The sequence below is a fragment of the Elgaria multicarinata genome, chromosome 5 (genome assembly GCF_023053635.1).
Source record: "Elgaria multicarinata webbii isolate HBS135686 ecotype San Diego chromosome 5, rElgMul1.1.pri, whole genome shotgun sequence".
NCBI classification, from domain to species: Eukaryota; Metazoa; Chordata; class Lepidosauria; order Squamata; family Anguidae; genus Elgaria; species Elgaria multicarinata.
The window spans coordinates 9276143-9291824 of NC_086175.1; the positions used below are offsets into that span (position 1 = coordinate 9276143).

At 42.1% G+C, this 15682-nt stretch overlaps 1 non-coding gene across 1 annotated transcript; it reads left to right on the plus strand.

Moving 5' to 3' along the window:
* Positions 1 to 15391: 15391 nt before the first annotated feature.
* Positions 15392 to 15467, plus strand: TRNAA-GGC (transfer RNA alanine (anticodon GGC)). Its single transcript has one exon. It is a non-coding gene; the product is annotated as a tRNA-Ala (tRNA).
* The last annotated feature ends 215 nt before the right edge of the window (positions 15468 to 15682 follow it).

Sequence of the window (15682 nt, forward strand, 5' to 3'; positions counted from 1 at the left end):
TGGAAGACTACTGGCAATGTAATTTTAATAAAGCACAATGTATGCAAATTTGGTGGTCATATGCCCCATGGTACTAGAAGAGGGTTATTAAAATGATTAAGCTAATATTAAGTATTTTATTATTACTGGATCCTGGCATTATCTTATTGGCATATTTAAACAATTTTGTTACAAGACAGGGAGATGAATTAATTATTAGTTTATTGGCAAAATCACTGTTTAATTTTGGAAACAGAAGCTGGCATCATCTAGTGATCTTTGGCTGAGAAAGAGAAGGGATGTTGCTTTTGTATTTGTTGACATATGTTACTAATTTTGAGAAACTTTCTAAAGTCTCATCAGTTCAACTGAATAATACAATCATTGTCTTGAGGTTTTTAGTTTTTTAAAAAAATGCTGTTAAAATATCATACAGTCAGTAAACAAAGTAAGATAATAGCCAGAAAAGCAATGAGTTTTAGAATTTCTAATACTACAATATACATATATTTTTTAAAGATTTTTCAGCATCCACTGAAATAATCATAATCTCTGAGGGTAATGTCTTTGATTATACCTTCAACCAAATTCCACCTAAAACGAAATTCAAACTGAATTTTGAAAATCTTGTCAGACAACATTTCTGTAGGAATTGTGTGGGAAGTTAAGCTATTTTTTTTTTAAATAAGAAGATTAGGAAAAAATCCTGGGATGGGGAGTGGAGATTTAACCTTCCCATATTACTAACAGATTTCCTATAAGGTGGAAGTCAAGATTAGTTTAGGGCACACATCCAAATCAATTGCACCTTCAGTGTTCACAAGCCCCAAACACAGAGGTTTATGATCATACTATGCAGGATGGGAGGAACCATAGAGTCCTCCCCTTCCTGCATTTTCCACCAGATGGGCATTTTTGCCTTTCTAGCTGACTTATTTCACATGCCAGCAAGGTAATGCTCAAGATCCTGCAAGGTAGACTCCAGCAATTCATGGAGCGAGAATTGCCAGATGTACAAGCTGGGTTTAGAAAAGGCAGAGGAACTAGAGACCAAATTGCCAATATCCACTAGATAATGGAGAAAGCCAGGGAGTTCCAGAAAAACATCTATTTCTGTTTTATCGACTATTCTAAAGCCTTTGACTGTGTGGATCATAACAAACTGTGGCAAGTTCTTGGTGGTATGGGGATACCAAGTCATCTGGTCTGCCTCCTGAGGAATCTGTATAACGAACAAGTAGCAATGGTAAGAACAGACCACGGAACAACGGACTGGTTTAAGATTGGGAAAGGAGTACGGCAGGGTTGTATACTCTCACCTTATCTATTTAACTTGTATGCAGAACACATCATGCGACGTGCTGGGCTTGACGAATCCAAGGCTGGAGTTAAAATTGCAGGAAGAAACATTAACAACCTCAGATATGCGGATGACACCACTTTGATGGCTGAAAGCGAGGAGGAGCTGAGGAGCCTTATGACAAAGGTGAAAGAAGAAAGTGCAAAAGCCGGGTTGCAGTTAAACCTCAAAAAAACCAAGATTATGGCAACCAGCTTGATTGGTAACTGGCAAATAGAGGGAGAAAACGTGGAGGCAGTGACAGACTTTGTATTTCTGGGCGCAAAGATTCCTGCAGACGCTGACTGCAGCCAGGAAATCAGAAGACATTTACTTCTTGGGAGGAGAGCAATGACAAATCTTGATAAAATAGTTAAGAGCAGAGACACCACACTGACAACAAAGGTCCGCATAGTTAAAGCAATGGTATTCCCCGTAGTAACCTACGGCTGCGAGAGCTGGACCATAAGGAAAGCTGAGCGAAGGAAGATAGATGCTTTTGAACTGTGGTGTTGGAGGAAAATTCTGAGAGTGCCTTGGACTGCAAGAAGATCAAACCAGTCCATACGCCAGGAAATAAAGCCAGACTGCTCACTTGAGGGAATGGTATTAAAGGCAAAACTGAAGTACTTTGGCCACACAGGATACCCTGGAGAAGAGGCTGATGCTAGGGAAAGTGGAAGGCAAAAGGAAGAGGGGCCGACCAAGGGCAAGATGGAGGGATGATATTCTGGAGGTGACAGACTTGACCTTGGGGAAGCTGGGGGTGGCGACAGCCGACAGAAAACTCTGGCGTGGGCTGGTCCATGAAGTCACGAAGAGTCGGAAACGACTGAACGAATAAACAACAAGCTGAGCCATTCCGGAGGGTGAGGGCAGGAGGTTCATATAGTTCATATCCTGGCTTCTCCCCTCCCAAATGCCCACTTTCCCTCTCTCCAAGGTCACTTTTCTGACCTTGGAGAGCAACCAGCATGGTTCTTTCCATGCCAACTGCAAGGGGGCAGGCGTGGGTGGATTGGATCTCCAACTCCCCTTTCTACTTCCAGAGCACTGTCTCCAACCTCAGAAGGGGGACTCTGACCAATCCTACAGTCCTTCAGATGCTATCTAGAGGCCACAGAATGGCTCCCTTCAAGAGCTTTGCCAGAAGTTAAAATAATTTTGTTAATATTAGGCCAACATCTCAGGGGGAAGGAAGTTGCACATTTCTAGTTTTAGAATTGATCCCAACAATCTCAAAATAACTTTTCCAGCTTGAATTGGCAGAGGGGACATGTGTGATGTTGCTATAACAATATTTATGATAATTTAAAACATTTATGCCACCCCCTACCTCCTCTAAAGCTGAAGGAGGCTTCCAGCAATGATCCCAATGACTGACACATGGCTCTAAATATTGTTTGTTTCCAGTGGCTGAACATGTCAGCAAATGAATGCAGTCTGCACCCAAATAATGGCTATAAGCTAAGCACTCTAAGGCTCCATTGAGTTCAGTGGGATAATGTGAAGCTAATGCTTAACTCTGGTTAAAATCAGAGAAACAGATGCTTAACTTCGGCCTTCTCAAGTTTTCTGCCTAAGAGAGCAACCCTAACTCTCTCATGTTGCCAGCTGGGGGGGGGGGTTAGGATTTGGTGGAGGTGCTCCTCCACTGGTGGCAGGAAGCATAAGGCCCCCAAAAGGGACATTCTGAAGGGTGGGGTGGGAGCAGATCAGAGGTGGCTTTGAACATCGTTCAGCCCAAGGGCCAAATTCCATTTCATAGAAGCTCTTGGGTGCCTCATTCCAGTGGTGGGCGGGACTGAAGGCAAAAGAGGTGGGGTCAAAGTCCACCAAATACCCATGTGTTTTAACTTCAAGCCCTTACTGCCAGTAAATAAGCATTAGGGGAGGCATTTCAACATTTTAGAATTGGAGGGGGAGAGCAAGAGCCAAGAGAACCCCAAATGATTGGCAGCCATGAGAAAGGGGACATAACCTGGAGAAGGGGTGGGCCAGATTTGGACCTCCAGTGGGCCAGATTGGGACCCATGAGCCTGAGGTTCAACACCCCTGCTATGTTTTCTGAGAGGGGACGGATCTGGCTTGCTCAGCTATGCCAGTCTGGAACTGGCCTAGCTATTTCCTCTCCCCACTCCTCCACCACCATTGCTTTCAATTGAAAATAATATTAACTAAAGAGTTCTGCCAGCCTGAAAAGCCCAACAGTTCGTCCCCCACTCCATCACCACACAAACACATACCTTCTGCCCTGCCTGGCATGAGGTGGTTGGTTTCAGGTGTGGGAGTAGATCCGCTACGCCGCTCGTCTTTCCTGACTCCATCTAGAATTTTAGATTCTTGGCCCATCGTGGTATAAAGGAAAACATTCTGAAGTTTAATGGTCAAACTTTAAACCTGTTGTTGTTTTATGCCTATTTAAATTACCTTCAAATTGATCTTGATTCTCACGTGCACTATGCAGAATATATGTATGATGTAAATCTCATCAGTATGGTACATAATTTGCAAAGGTGGAAGTCATATGTTTTAGGTACAACCAATCCATCTTAACTTGCTTTTCTTGGGGTTACCATCTACTTTTTCCTCAAAGCCAAGCCTGCAACTATAACAGGAGAGCTCTTTTTTTACTTTCTCCTTGAAGGGGGGGGGGAATAGCAGGAAATATTAGCAGCCTGACAAAAGGAAGCTTTCCAATTTTCGGCTTTAGAATGGGTGAGAAGCACACTCAACCAAAGTGGTAACGTTTGCACATAGTATATTGTGTGCTTAGAAATTCTAACAACTTCCATCTGGGGAAAAATGAAAATTTAAAACTTTCTTATGTGGAGGCAGGAGCTATTTTTCTCCAACAAGAGATGGGATTTGATCCAACCAGCGCCCCTGGATCATCCTGTCAGTGGTGTGCTGCATGCGGAGTGACAGAACGCCCCATTAGGCCTGCGAGCCACAGGTTGTTCACCCCGGCATACTATTTAGAGTGCTGGACTTGCATTATTCCTGGAACTTGCTGCAACCTAACTTATCTCACAGGGCTGTTTTGATTCCCTTTTCATCTGCCTGTTAATATATGTTATCCCACATCCTTTAAGTAGTCACATCTAGTTTGGTCCTTTTCACAAAAGATAGTGTATATATATACCAAGAATACCTGCAACACCTTTTGTCTTACGGTGGGGTGGGGTGGGAAATACATATTCTCAATGCCTCCTTCTCTGTACTGTTATTTTGGTCTTCCAGTCGAACCGAAAGTACGAAACCAATGGAGTTATATGCTATTAAAGCAATTTGAAGGCACAGGGAATAAGGCAATGTCTTTTGCATCATCAGTGTAAATAAGAATATAACTTGCCATATTCCCTCTTTGCCAATTATGTCGGCAATTTTTATTCCTTAATGAGATTCAGACCAAGGGTAAGCTGTGGAGAGTATGTGTGCGTACTTTGCTTACTCCGATTGCAGCCCTAAGGGCAACTGCTTTCCCAGGAGGTACTAAATCAAATCTAATAAATGTATCCTTACTAAATTTAACAAATATAACTAGGAGATACTGAAATTGGAATAATGGAGCAGCTGATACATGAGCTCCAGATACAACTATAGGACAATTAGGGGAAAAGGGAAAAAATGGGGAGGTGTGTGTTGGGGGGGGGGGGAATACTGTGGTTTCTAAGCTCCAGTGATCAGCTGTCGAGGTCAGCCTCTTTATATCTTCTTTAATCATCACAGTGGATAGGATGGCTAGCTGTGTCACAATGCTTTGTTTTAGGCTGGCAATTTCCCATGCTTAATGCTATCAAATGTAGTCTCTGCATATGTACATATTCTGCCCCTAAGGGTACGTGTTTTCCATTCGTGAAGAAATAAAATCCCTCCAAAAACATTACGTTATTTGGAGTGGATTTAACAAATAAGTGGGATGTGCAGTCAGTGTCTTATATCTGCTGCTAGAATAAATTAGAGTTACATCAGCCAGAATCTCAGGGCTGCATGGCACAGCTAGATATTCATTGAAACACTGCGGTATCTGTACTTTCTTTAAAATAGACTCCATAGACTTTGGAGGGGCAATCTCAAAACAGAAACATAACTCAACTTTCACGGAGGGTTTGAATGAAAGCAAGTGCTTGGTGATCATGTCCAAGGCACAAACGAGAACTGAAAAGAGATTTCAGTTGAAATTGATGTTCAATGTATTGGGCAAATTCAAGTTGTATTTCAAATGTTAGAAATAAAAGCACCCAAACTATTTTTCTTTTCTTGATCCAGCTAGTGGCTCTGTGCGTGCAGAGCCAGGCTGCCATGTGCGAACCCCTGGCTGAAGAGGGAATCACGTGTACCAATGTGAGCTGCATATTTGATTCCCCAGGCTGAACTCCTAAATCTGTAGAGCTGCCTTCGCACATGGATCAGACAGAGCACACTAACACATCTGGGAGGAGGGCCAGTACCATACCTGACTCTGGGAGCAGGGCCAGCAATTCGGTCCCACTCCTAATAACCACTTCATGTGATTCAGATGTGAAAGGAGCTTGCTGAGGCTCAGGAGACTCTTCAAAGCCCAATTGTTTTAACCAGCATTTGGGGACTAAGGTCTGTACAAATTCCATTTTTCTGGTGTCTGTCGGCTTTTCTCTGATATGATGGGATTTAAAATCCCTTACACCACTGTTTGTTGCTGTGGGTACGGGTAAACCACAACAGCAACAGTATTTGTTTTTCATGGTGTGGGAGAAATAGGGAGTTTCAGGAGTAATAAATCAGTCTGTTTCTGGGCTCTGTCACTTTTCCATGTGTTCACTCATAGGTCTGTTCCTCCTGGTTCTGCATGAATGTTGTTGTTTTAAATCTGCATGAAAGTTCACATTTAAATAATGTTCCAATGCGTATTTTTAAACATAGGCCATGGCTAGATGGGGCTTTTTCCTGGGGTGATGACGCACAGGGGATCCCAGGATCAGGAAGGGATGATCCCTACCTTGCCTGGGGATATGGCCCTACACTTGAAGTCCGCTTCTTCCATGGTCTTGGAATGATCCCAAGACCATGGAAAGTGTGGCCCACCATCACGGTTTGTCCTGGCTCCTTGTGTTTACTTGCGAGGAGCTGGGACCTGTGCCCATGGGGGGTGGGTGGGATGGGGGGGAACAGGAAAATGTTTTTTTAAAAAGAACACTTACCTTTTGCACCCAAGTGCTTGTGCGCTCCTTCTTCTTAAAAAAACAACAACCCCAAAATGGCGGGTGCAACATCCTCTCCCTCTGAGGTCATCATGTGCCACGTGTAAACAGAGGGCGACATCTCACAATAAAAATATTGCGAGATTTTCACCCCTCCGTCATGCTAGACCAGTAGGTCTAGCTGAGGTCATAGTTTCCCTCAAAATACACATTTCTAAATGCATTTTGAGACATACATAAAAAATGTTAGGACATTTGGGACAATACTCATTGGCAGACATATATTTGCATCTGCATAGTCTGTGAAATGGCCCAAAGACAGAACATGCGAAGTGGGGAGGAAGGGAGAAGGAGGGATTTTCCCACTTCGTTTTGTTTTCTGGCAGCAGGTCCCACACCTGCAACTCAGATCTCCTGCAGCCTCTCCAAGTGGGTCCTAACTGATAGATTGAGAAAATAGATACTACACTACATCAATATTTAGTAATAGCAATTCTTTAGTCATCACAGTGGATAGGCTGTGTCACATTGCTTTGTTGTACGCTGACAATTTTCCATGCTTAATGCTATCAAATGTTTATTGGGGCTGAAACAAACATTTCCTTCTTCTGCATGGTTTCAGTCTACAATACCAACTAGCATTTCTAGTGCAATAGGAAGTGAAAAATAATGCGAGAAAGTCATGAAAAAAGCAAGACTATTAAGAAGCCAGGCCAGTATGATTTATAAAGCAAGGAGGAAAATGAAATATACCATCCCAGACAGACAGTGATTAGTGGGAACAGAATTGCTAGTCTACAAGTATTTGAATGGTGCAAACTCTGGGGAGAAGAAAGAAATTGTTTAGAGTAGGCCAACAGAACATAACTAGGAATAATGGAATGAAAATGAGCCAAGAAAAATGTAGGGTTTACATGAGGAAAAACTTCCTGTGCAGTCTATTAAGCTACAGTAATCTCCCTCAGGAGGAATTGGAAGCCCATTGCTTGAATAATTTAATAGTAGACTGGATAAACCACTCAAAATATACTGAGGGGAGTCATCCTGCAAAGACTTATTACAGGTTGCAGCGGGAATGTGTTGCAGTCCTGCCACATAAAAGTATTTCTCTGGATTTCTTGCCAAAGCAGATAGAAGGATCTGACCCTTAATTAGGGACTGTCAGCTTTGTATAAGACTACAGAAACCATCAGTTTTCTGCTTGTCAGATTTCCCAGTTAGATTTCAAAAGGCATCCACAATGAGGGTCTGGAAAATATTGCCCCTGCATTGATGGTGCTTATTCAGTTTGGAGCAAACGACCTCTATCTGCCTCTGCCTTTCTTTCCATGATCAAAGCAGTATGCCATGGGATGCTAAATACTGGGGGTAAACAATGCCGGTCTCTTGCTTGTGAGTTGCCTGGGGCCATCTGTCTGTTCATTGGTATTGGGGTATTGGTATTGATAATTTCCATATCACTTTGCGATTTTTTTTTGGTCAAAAGTTCACATGAACTTTCATATGCATTTTTGTGTGCATTTCTCCTAAGCTAAGCAGTTTTTCCTACACAATTTCACCTAATGTACACATTTGCTGACAGCAATTTTCTGTTTTAGAGAGAAAAAGAGAGAGATGCATTGCAAAATTCAGAAGAGCATGAGTATCAACGACATTTTGAAAATTGAGGGATGGATTTTGGCACAGCGCTAGCTGTGTGTGCAATAGTTTACAAGCTGGGACAGGATATGGATGAAGAGGGCCATATTGATGTGTGAACCCATTAAAAGTAATGTAGCACGGATGGACATTATGTGAATATAAACATCTCAATGTAGATTCAGATATATCACCTGTTTTATTCCTCGGGCCCTGACTAGGACCCAAGGGGGAAAGCCTGCTTCCCCAGCAAAGAAAGGAAACTGACTCGGATGACAAGAGGAGGAACAATGTGTCCTAAGGACGTCGTTCCTTCCTTGTCTTAAGCCTGCTGCCTCCTAGACCTGGGCGGGAATATTGCCAGAGCAACTGCCCTCCTGCCTTCAAGGGGAGAAAGAAGAGATTAGTAGAGAAAACTTTAAAACACAAGCAAATTAAAAGAGAGCTGGAATACACTCAATTAACTAAATTACTATTGATATCTGTCATTACAAAGTTCCTACGGCTGTTTAATCCCCAAACACACAAGTAAGCAACTAAGGAACATATATTCCTACAAGCCCCAGTGGAGGAACTGAGATTATACATGCTCTCTCTAATTTAAAGAGGGACTTGCACAGTGGGATGTATCGGGGGGAAAATGAGAACATTTAAATAAAAAGCAATTTGCTCTTCCTGTAATTGTATTCCCCTTGCTATTCCTACTAATTATTGAAGATAGTCAAGCTTGAACTGAACTCTCTTTTAAAAACAGCTTGGGTGTTTTAACTTCAACCTTTCAGGCATCTAGTTAAAACCACAGCATTGGCACATTGGCTATGCCAGCATTAGGCCATTTACGTCAATGGGGTTTAACTTACGCAATGGCTGGGGGCACATAATGCAGTAAGCCATGACGGCTGCATTCCTCATACATGTTACAATGCAAAATGACATGTTCAACAGATTCTATTGCTCCAGAACCACAGGGACAGATCCGTTCATTAACCGGGATCTTACTAAATTGTCCTTCTAGTAATGCTGATGGCAACACATTAAAGCAACCAAGGGTAAACGCTCTCCTATACTTGGGAATGGTTAAAGCATACAGACATGAAGCTGCAGTGAGCCCATAGTTATTAAAATTATTGTAGAGCAGTGGAGAGCAAGATTTGTTAGCAGCAGTTCTTAAATGCTGTAGATCTAGATCTATTAGTCTTTGAACAACAAGAGTTTGGGCCTTCTGGAGCCCATAGTTGCCTTCAGCTTTCACAGAGAAGCCCAGCCTAAGTAGCTTCTTCTGCATCTCTCTCATCCGACGAGTGACATAGGAATCTGAGAGCAGTAAAAAGAGATAGCTACCAGGAACTGCAAGGAAGTGTAGCTGTAGCCACCATTTAAAGGCCTGGATTAAATCTTTCTTTTTCCTTCCTTTCCTGCTTTTTATTAGAGATATTGAGGTTGTGCAGGATAATTTACAGCTTACAATGGTGCAATTGGCACCATTGCAGCCATTCTTGAGGATCACTTTTAGGCATAATTGACCAGCAGAGCCGTTCAGGGTGAAGTTGTTTTGCAGAAGCCCCAACAAAATTAAGAGGAGTTGCACAATGAGAGCTGCTGTGCTCTTGAGCAGTCCTCATTCATTTCAATGGGGCTTGAGGAGAACATCATACTGGAATGTGGTTGTGACTCAGATCTTCAGCTGCCATCAGTATGAATCAGGAAAACCACACATTTAAATCCAGCCTTGGGCTCTTGCTCCACAGCATTGCATCTCTTCTTAGGATGCTTACCTGTAGAGTTGGATCTTGACAAAATTCAAGAGCACGTGGGTCCTCAGAGCAGCAGCTGTGGCGAAAACGCATACCATGTAAACATGTGTAGGTATGGTGTTCGTCCATACCTCAGTAAGGACATACTAGATCTGGCAGTTAAAGAAAAACAACAACTGTTTTTGTTCACTGAGATGCTTTTAAGAAATATACAAACATTGGGCCTTCCTTCCTAGAACTTTATGGTAGTAATTAGGGATGTGATCCGCTCCGATTAAAATCAGAGAATCAGAAGCGAATTGGCCTGCTCCGCCTTGCCCAGAGGTGGAGTAGAAGCGAACCACGGACCCTTAGAAGCAAGGCGAAGAGAAGCGCCCATAGGCGGAGCGCTTCTCTTTCCGCGGAGCGCTCCGATCGCCATTTTGAAAAATTTTGCCCATAGGATTGCATTGCGGAAAAGTAAAGGGGACAACTGTGTTGTTTTTTAAGCTATCTTTCTGAAACTTCTTGTGCTTAGAGAGTCGTGGATAGGGGTCATTTTGAGACTACTATCAGCTCTCTGTGTGGTGTGGTTCGCTTGCTATATTTTTTAAAAAAATGGGTAAAAAAAATCCCGGTCATGATCACATGATCCCAAAGTCAGAGGAGGGGATAGGCAAAACATGATACTTGGGATACTGGGAACTTCTCTTTCTTAGTCTGAACGGACTTTTCCCAGTGTTTTTTAAAACAGTAGCCCCAACAAATGCACAAACACAACCTGAAATCATATACTAAGCAAATAAATAACAGATAGGAAACACAGCACTGCTACCCACCCTAACCTTGGTGAACAACTGAATAGATGTGGTGCAAGGGGATGAGCTCCCCTAGGGCATGTGGACGTGCCCAGTGCACACACTCTCCTGCCCTTGGAGGGTCATCAGAGCCCTCCAAAGGTAAACCAGTGGAGAAGCAATGCCTATCATGAGTTGAAGTGTAAGTTTGCTTCTTAAAGAGTGGTCCCTAGACAGGGACAGTCAAAATTGGCATTATTTCCCCCTCCCCCTGGGCACGTCCACTTCCCTCTTACTGGTAAAAGACAGATATAGCCTTTTTTAAAAAAAATCTTCCTGTTGTTTATTCAGCAACACTGCTGCTTTTAATTCTACCCCTCCTTTGTTTGTTTGTTTGTTTATTTATTTATTTATTTATTTATTTATTTATTTATTACATTTTATATTTACACCCCATAGCCCAAGCTCTCCTGGCTTTTCCTCTTCAGTGAAGTCAGGCAGGCTTTCATTGTGGTTCAACTCCTTATTGTTGTTGTTGTTGTTGTTGTTATTATTATTGCTATTAATATTAATTAGTACTGCTATTATTAATGTTACTATTGTTGTTATTGTTGTTTAATAATGGCTGTGATCACAGTGCAGTCAATCAACTCTGAAGCAAGGATCACAAAGCTTTACTCTTATCCTCCTATGCTCCTAGTTATGGGATGCAAAAGAAAAGGCATCTCTCTGTGCTGCTCCTGCCTCACAGGGATGGTTTGCATTACTGGCTTTGAAACTATCCTTGGCTCACTTCCTTGTGCCCCCAGAAATGTCTGCTGCCTGCCTGCCTTCCCTCCCTCCTCCCCTGCCCACCTCTCAGGGATGGTTTTTGTGTGTCTTGCTTTGACTCAGGGGATAAGTCCTTCCTACCTTAGACTTAGACTTTTAGAAGTTCCAAATCAATTTTTCAAGTGTGGAAGAAGATTCATATAGGTTTATCTACTCCCCAATTCATGGCATGTTGGGATTTCTTTTGAAATGGCCTCTGTCTGCAGCTTTAAAATCCCTGAGATACTGGGGTGTTAGATTTTCATAAATTCCATAAATTTCATAAACTTCAATTTTTTTTATCTGTCAAAATGTCGGAGAACAGTCCATGTCTGAAAATGGGGTGTCCGATTTTCAAATATTCCCCAAAAATCAGTGGATGATGGGATTTGCTTGAAACTTGGCATCCATGTGGACACATGGATATGCTGTCATGGGACTGAACGTGAGGTTTCTGACATGCAAATTGACGTAGTTGTAGCATGGGACTTGATTTGGGGTGAGTTAAAAGGTTTAAGCCCCACCAAAAATCAGGGGATGATGGGATTTGCTTGAAACTTGGCATGAATGTGGATCTAGATGGCATCTGTGAGAGTGCCCACTTCAATTTTTTTATCTGTCAAAATGTTGGAGAACAGTCCATGTCTGAAAATGGGGTGTCCGATTTTCATAAATTCCCCAAAAATCCAGGGATGATGGGATTGGCTTGAGTCTTGGCATGCATGTGTATCCATGGATAAGCTATCATGGTGCCAAGTTTGAGGTTTCCAACATGAAAATTGACAGAGATATCAAAAGGGGTGTGAATTGGGGTTATGGGTGGTGTGTTAGTGGTTAAAGCCCCGCCAAAAATCAGGGGATGATGGGATTTGCTTGAAACTTGGCATGATTGTGGATCTAGATGGCATCTGTGAGGGTGCCCACTTCAATTTTTTTTATCTGTCAAAATGTCAGAGAACAGTCCATGTCTGAAAATGGGGTGTCCGATTTTCATAAATTCCCCAAAAATCAGGGGAGGCTTGGATTGGCTTGAGTCTTGGCATGCATGTGTATACGTCCATGAGGTGTCATGGTGCCAAACTTGAGGTTTCTAACTTTAACAGAAAAAAAGTTGTATACTTTTTTGGATTTCAATGCAAGCCTATGGGGGGAAAAGCGGAGCTCCGATCCGGATCAGGAGCTCCGCAGTGGAGCAGAGCGGACTATAGGCAGCCCGATCCTCAAATTGCGGATCTGGAAAAGAAGCGAATCGGGGGGTCCGTGCACACCGCTAGTAGTAATAGTATATCCAACTAGTAAAGACTCACCTTTTTCCTCTTTTTGTTTGCAAAATAATACTTACCTTTCCATACATTACACACACACACACACGCGTCAGCTAAGTAAATGCTTGTATGTGAGTGTGTGTGTATGTGTGTGTGTGTGTGTGTGTGTACATATATGAATATATGTTAAGTGAGGGTGATTTAGAGCCAAACTACACATTATGCTCATCGCATAACGTATAGCTTCATCACACCAGCGTTATACTGTGCAATCACTGCGAATTGCGTGCAAAGGACTCAGAAATTTTCCAGCTTATAATCTGCTTTGACTGTGAAGGACTCCCGTGCATCCTGTTTTAATTTTATTTTATTTATTTATTTATTTATTACATTTTTATACCGCCCAATAGCCGAAGCTCTCTGGGCGGTTAATTGTGCTATAAATCCAAAAGACTCGTCCTATTTTGATACCCCTTTAAGAGCTAATTATTTGTTGTTTTCCAAGCAGCCACTGGGGGTGCAAGAGGAGGATTTGATAGGTTTAAACTACCAATTAAACAAATGCTTACATCTGCATAAGTTTTAAAGATAAAGACATCAAAATCGGCACAGTAATAGATATTAAGGAGGGCTTTAAGCATCATCCATTGATTTTTAATGATATGTACACACACACACACACACACACACACACACACAAGCATTTACTTAGTTGACGTGTGTGTGTGTGTCTAATGTATGGAAAGGTAAGTATTATTTTGCAAACAAAAAGAGGAAAAAGGTGAGTCTTTACTAGCTTCTCCCCCTTAACCTTTTTTCTGGTATGCAAAGGATCTTAGGAGCACTGCCGCCTGGGGTGTGATTTAGCTAACAACAACAACAACAATGACAGCTTTACACTATGGGGATAATTCGAGGGAAACGGGTATGTGGGATGAAGCTGTAAGTCTCACCTTATTTTTTACCCACGTGTAACCACACATGGCCCTGATTTGGATTCAGACCATGATGCTCCAGGATGTTTAACCTCCCCCCATCCAGAAATCAGACCTCCATTAAAAATAAGGGTAAAAATTCTCTCTCCCTCTGGCATATTTAGGAAAAAATGGGGGGGGGGAGTTAGATTTATTCCTTCACTTCCAAAGTGCCTAATCCAAATCAGGGCAGTGTGTGCTAAAAGAGTTAAAAGTAAGACAAGCCTGTTCTACCTGCTACACCTTTAACATAACATGTAGTTTGCCCTTCATTTGTTCATAATTGCACAGGTTTTGAAGTGCCTGGCTACAATGTGCTTTAAAAGTTTGGGTGAGATGGGGAGGGTTAGTTGGCTGATGTGTTTGTTTTTGTAACTTTGCAAAAAAAAAAAAAAAAAAAAAACATTGAAAGGGTATATATCAGCCTTGACATCCTGTCTCCCTTTTTCTTTTCCCATTACCCAAGTGGAAACTTTTCAGTTTCCCCGTGCCCCAAAAGCAATGGCAGCATTGCTTTGTCATTGCTTCCGAAAAGCACCATGCAGCCTCTCCCACGATCTGTTTTCTATTCCAGACTAATTTTCTTCTTCTTCATTTCAGCCTGCAGATTGCACTTGCCTTTAGCTTTCCAACTGACAGGTGCAGACTGATAATGGATTGTTAGTCAAGGGCTGACAGGTTCAACTGGCCCAGCCAAAGAGGAGAAAATGCAATTGCCTCCAGAGTCATCAATATTACAATTTATTAGCGAATGGTTCATTCTCATCACTTGATCTTGCCTTTTATGAAATCACACCGGTAATCATTTTCAAAGGGGAGATGGCATTTTTATTAAATTTGAGCTAGAATCGTTGCAATCAAGCAAAGTTCATGATCTACCATGTACTTGAAGTTAGCATTTCCAAATCCCTCTCCATCCCTCCCTCCTTCCTCTTTCTCCTTCCTTTTATTTTCATCGATTGAGCCGAGGATGTTTGCTGACAGACGAATGTGCCTTCAGCTGAAATTGACTAGAACTAGAGTAGTAATCAAGAACTGTAGATGAAGACAGGGTTTGTCATACAGATGAGCTTTTGACCTGGACAAATCTATATATGTACATAGACTATATACCTTGCCTTCTATTTTTCCCAATTAGAAGTAGTATAATCTCTAACAATTATTTTTGAACACTTACCTTCTCAACTCAGTGATGGCTAGGAAGTTTGGTATAAAACGTAACAACATAGTATGTGCTGTTGCATTTCCCCCCCAATGGCAACAATTCCCCCCCCCCACACACACACTAGCACTGTACATAATAGAATAAGACGGTCCAAACCATAATCCTCTCCTCACGGTCAAACTTTAGGTCAGCCTTCCTTAACCTTCGCATATGTTGGACTAAAAATTCCATTAAATCCAGCCATCATTATTATCATCATCATATATTTATTGGTTTCCTGCCTCTCCCTCCAGATAGAGGCGGGGTACAACACAAATGCAAACGCCATAAAATACGTGACCAATAGTGATAGGGAAAGTTGCTTTAGATTGTAAACCCCTAGAGGGCAGTGTTTTGTTTTGTTTCTGTTTTGGCATATAGCTTTATGTACATTCTTAGCGCACTCCTACTGCCACAACTACTTACAAATGTAAATCATGTTCAGAAAGCATACCAGATCCTACTTGTTGGGAGGGACTCTGGCTCAGTGGTAGAGCACCTGCCTGGCATGCAGAAGATCCCAAGTTCAATTCCTGGCTTTTCCACGTAGGTCTGGAAAAAGCTCCTGCCTGAAACCCTGGACAGGTGCTGCCAGTCAGTGTTGACAATACTGGGCTAGATGCACCCATGGTCTGGCTCGGTATAAGTCAGCTTCCTATGTTCCTCCTGTGTTGATGGAGTTATGTGTTGAAGACCAAATCAATCTTACATTTTGTGAAAATGGAATGATCTGATAAATTAATAATTTCATTGCATTGGA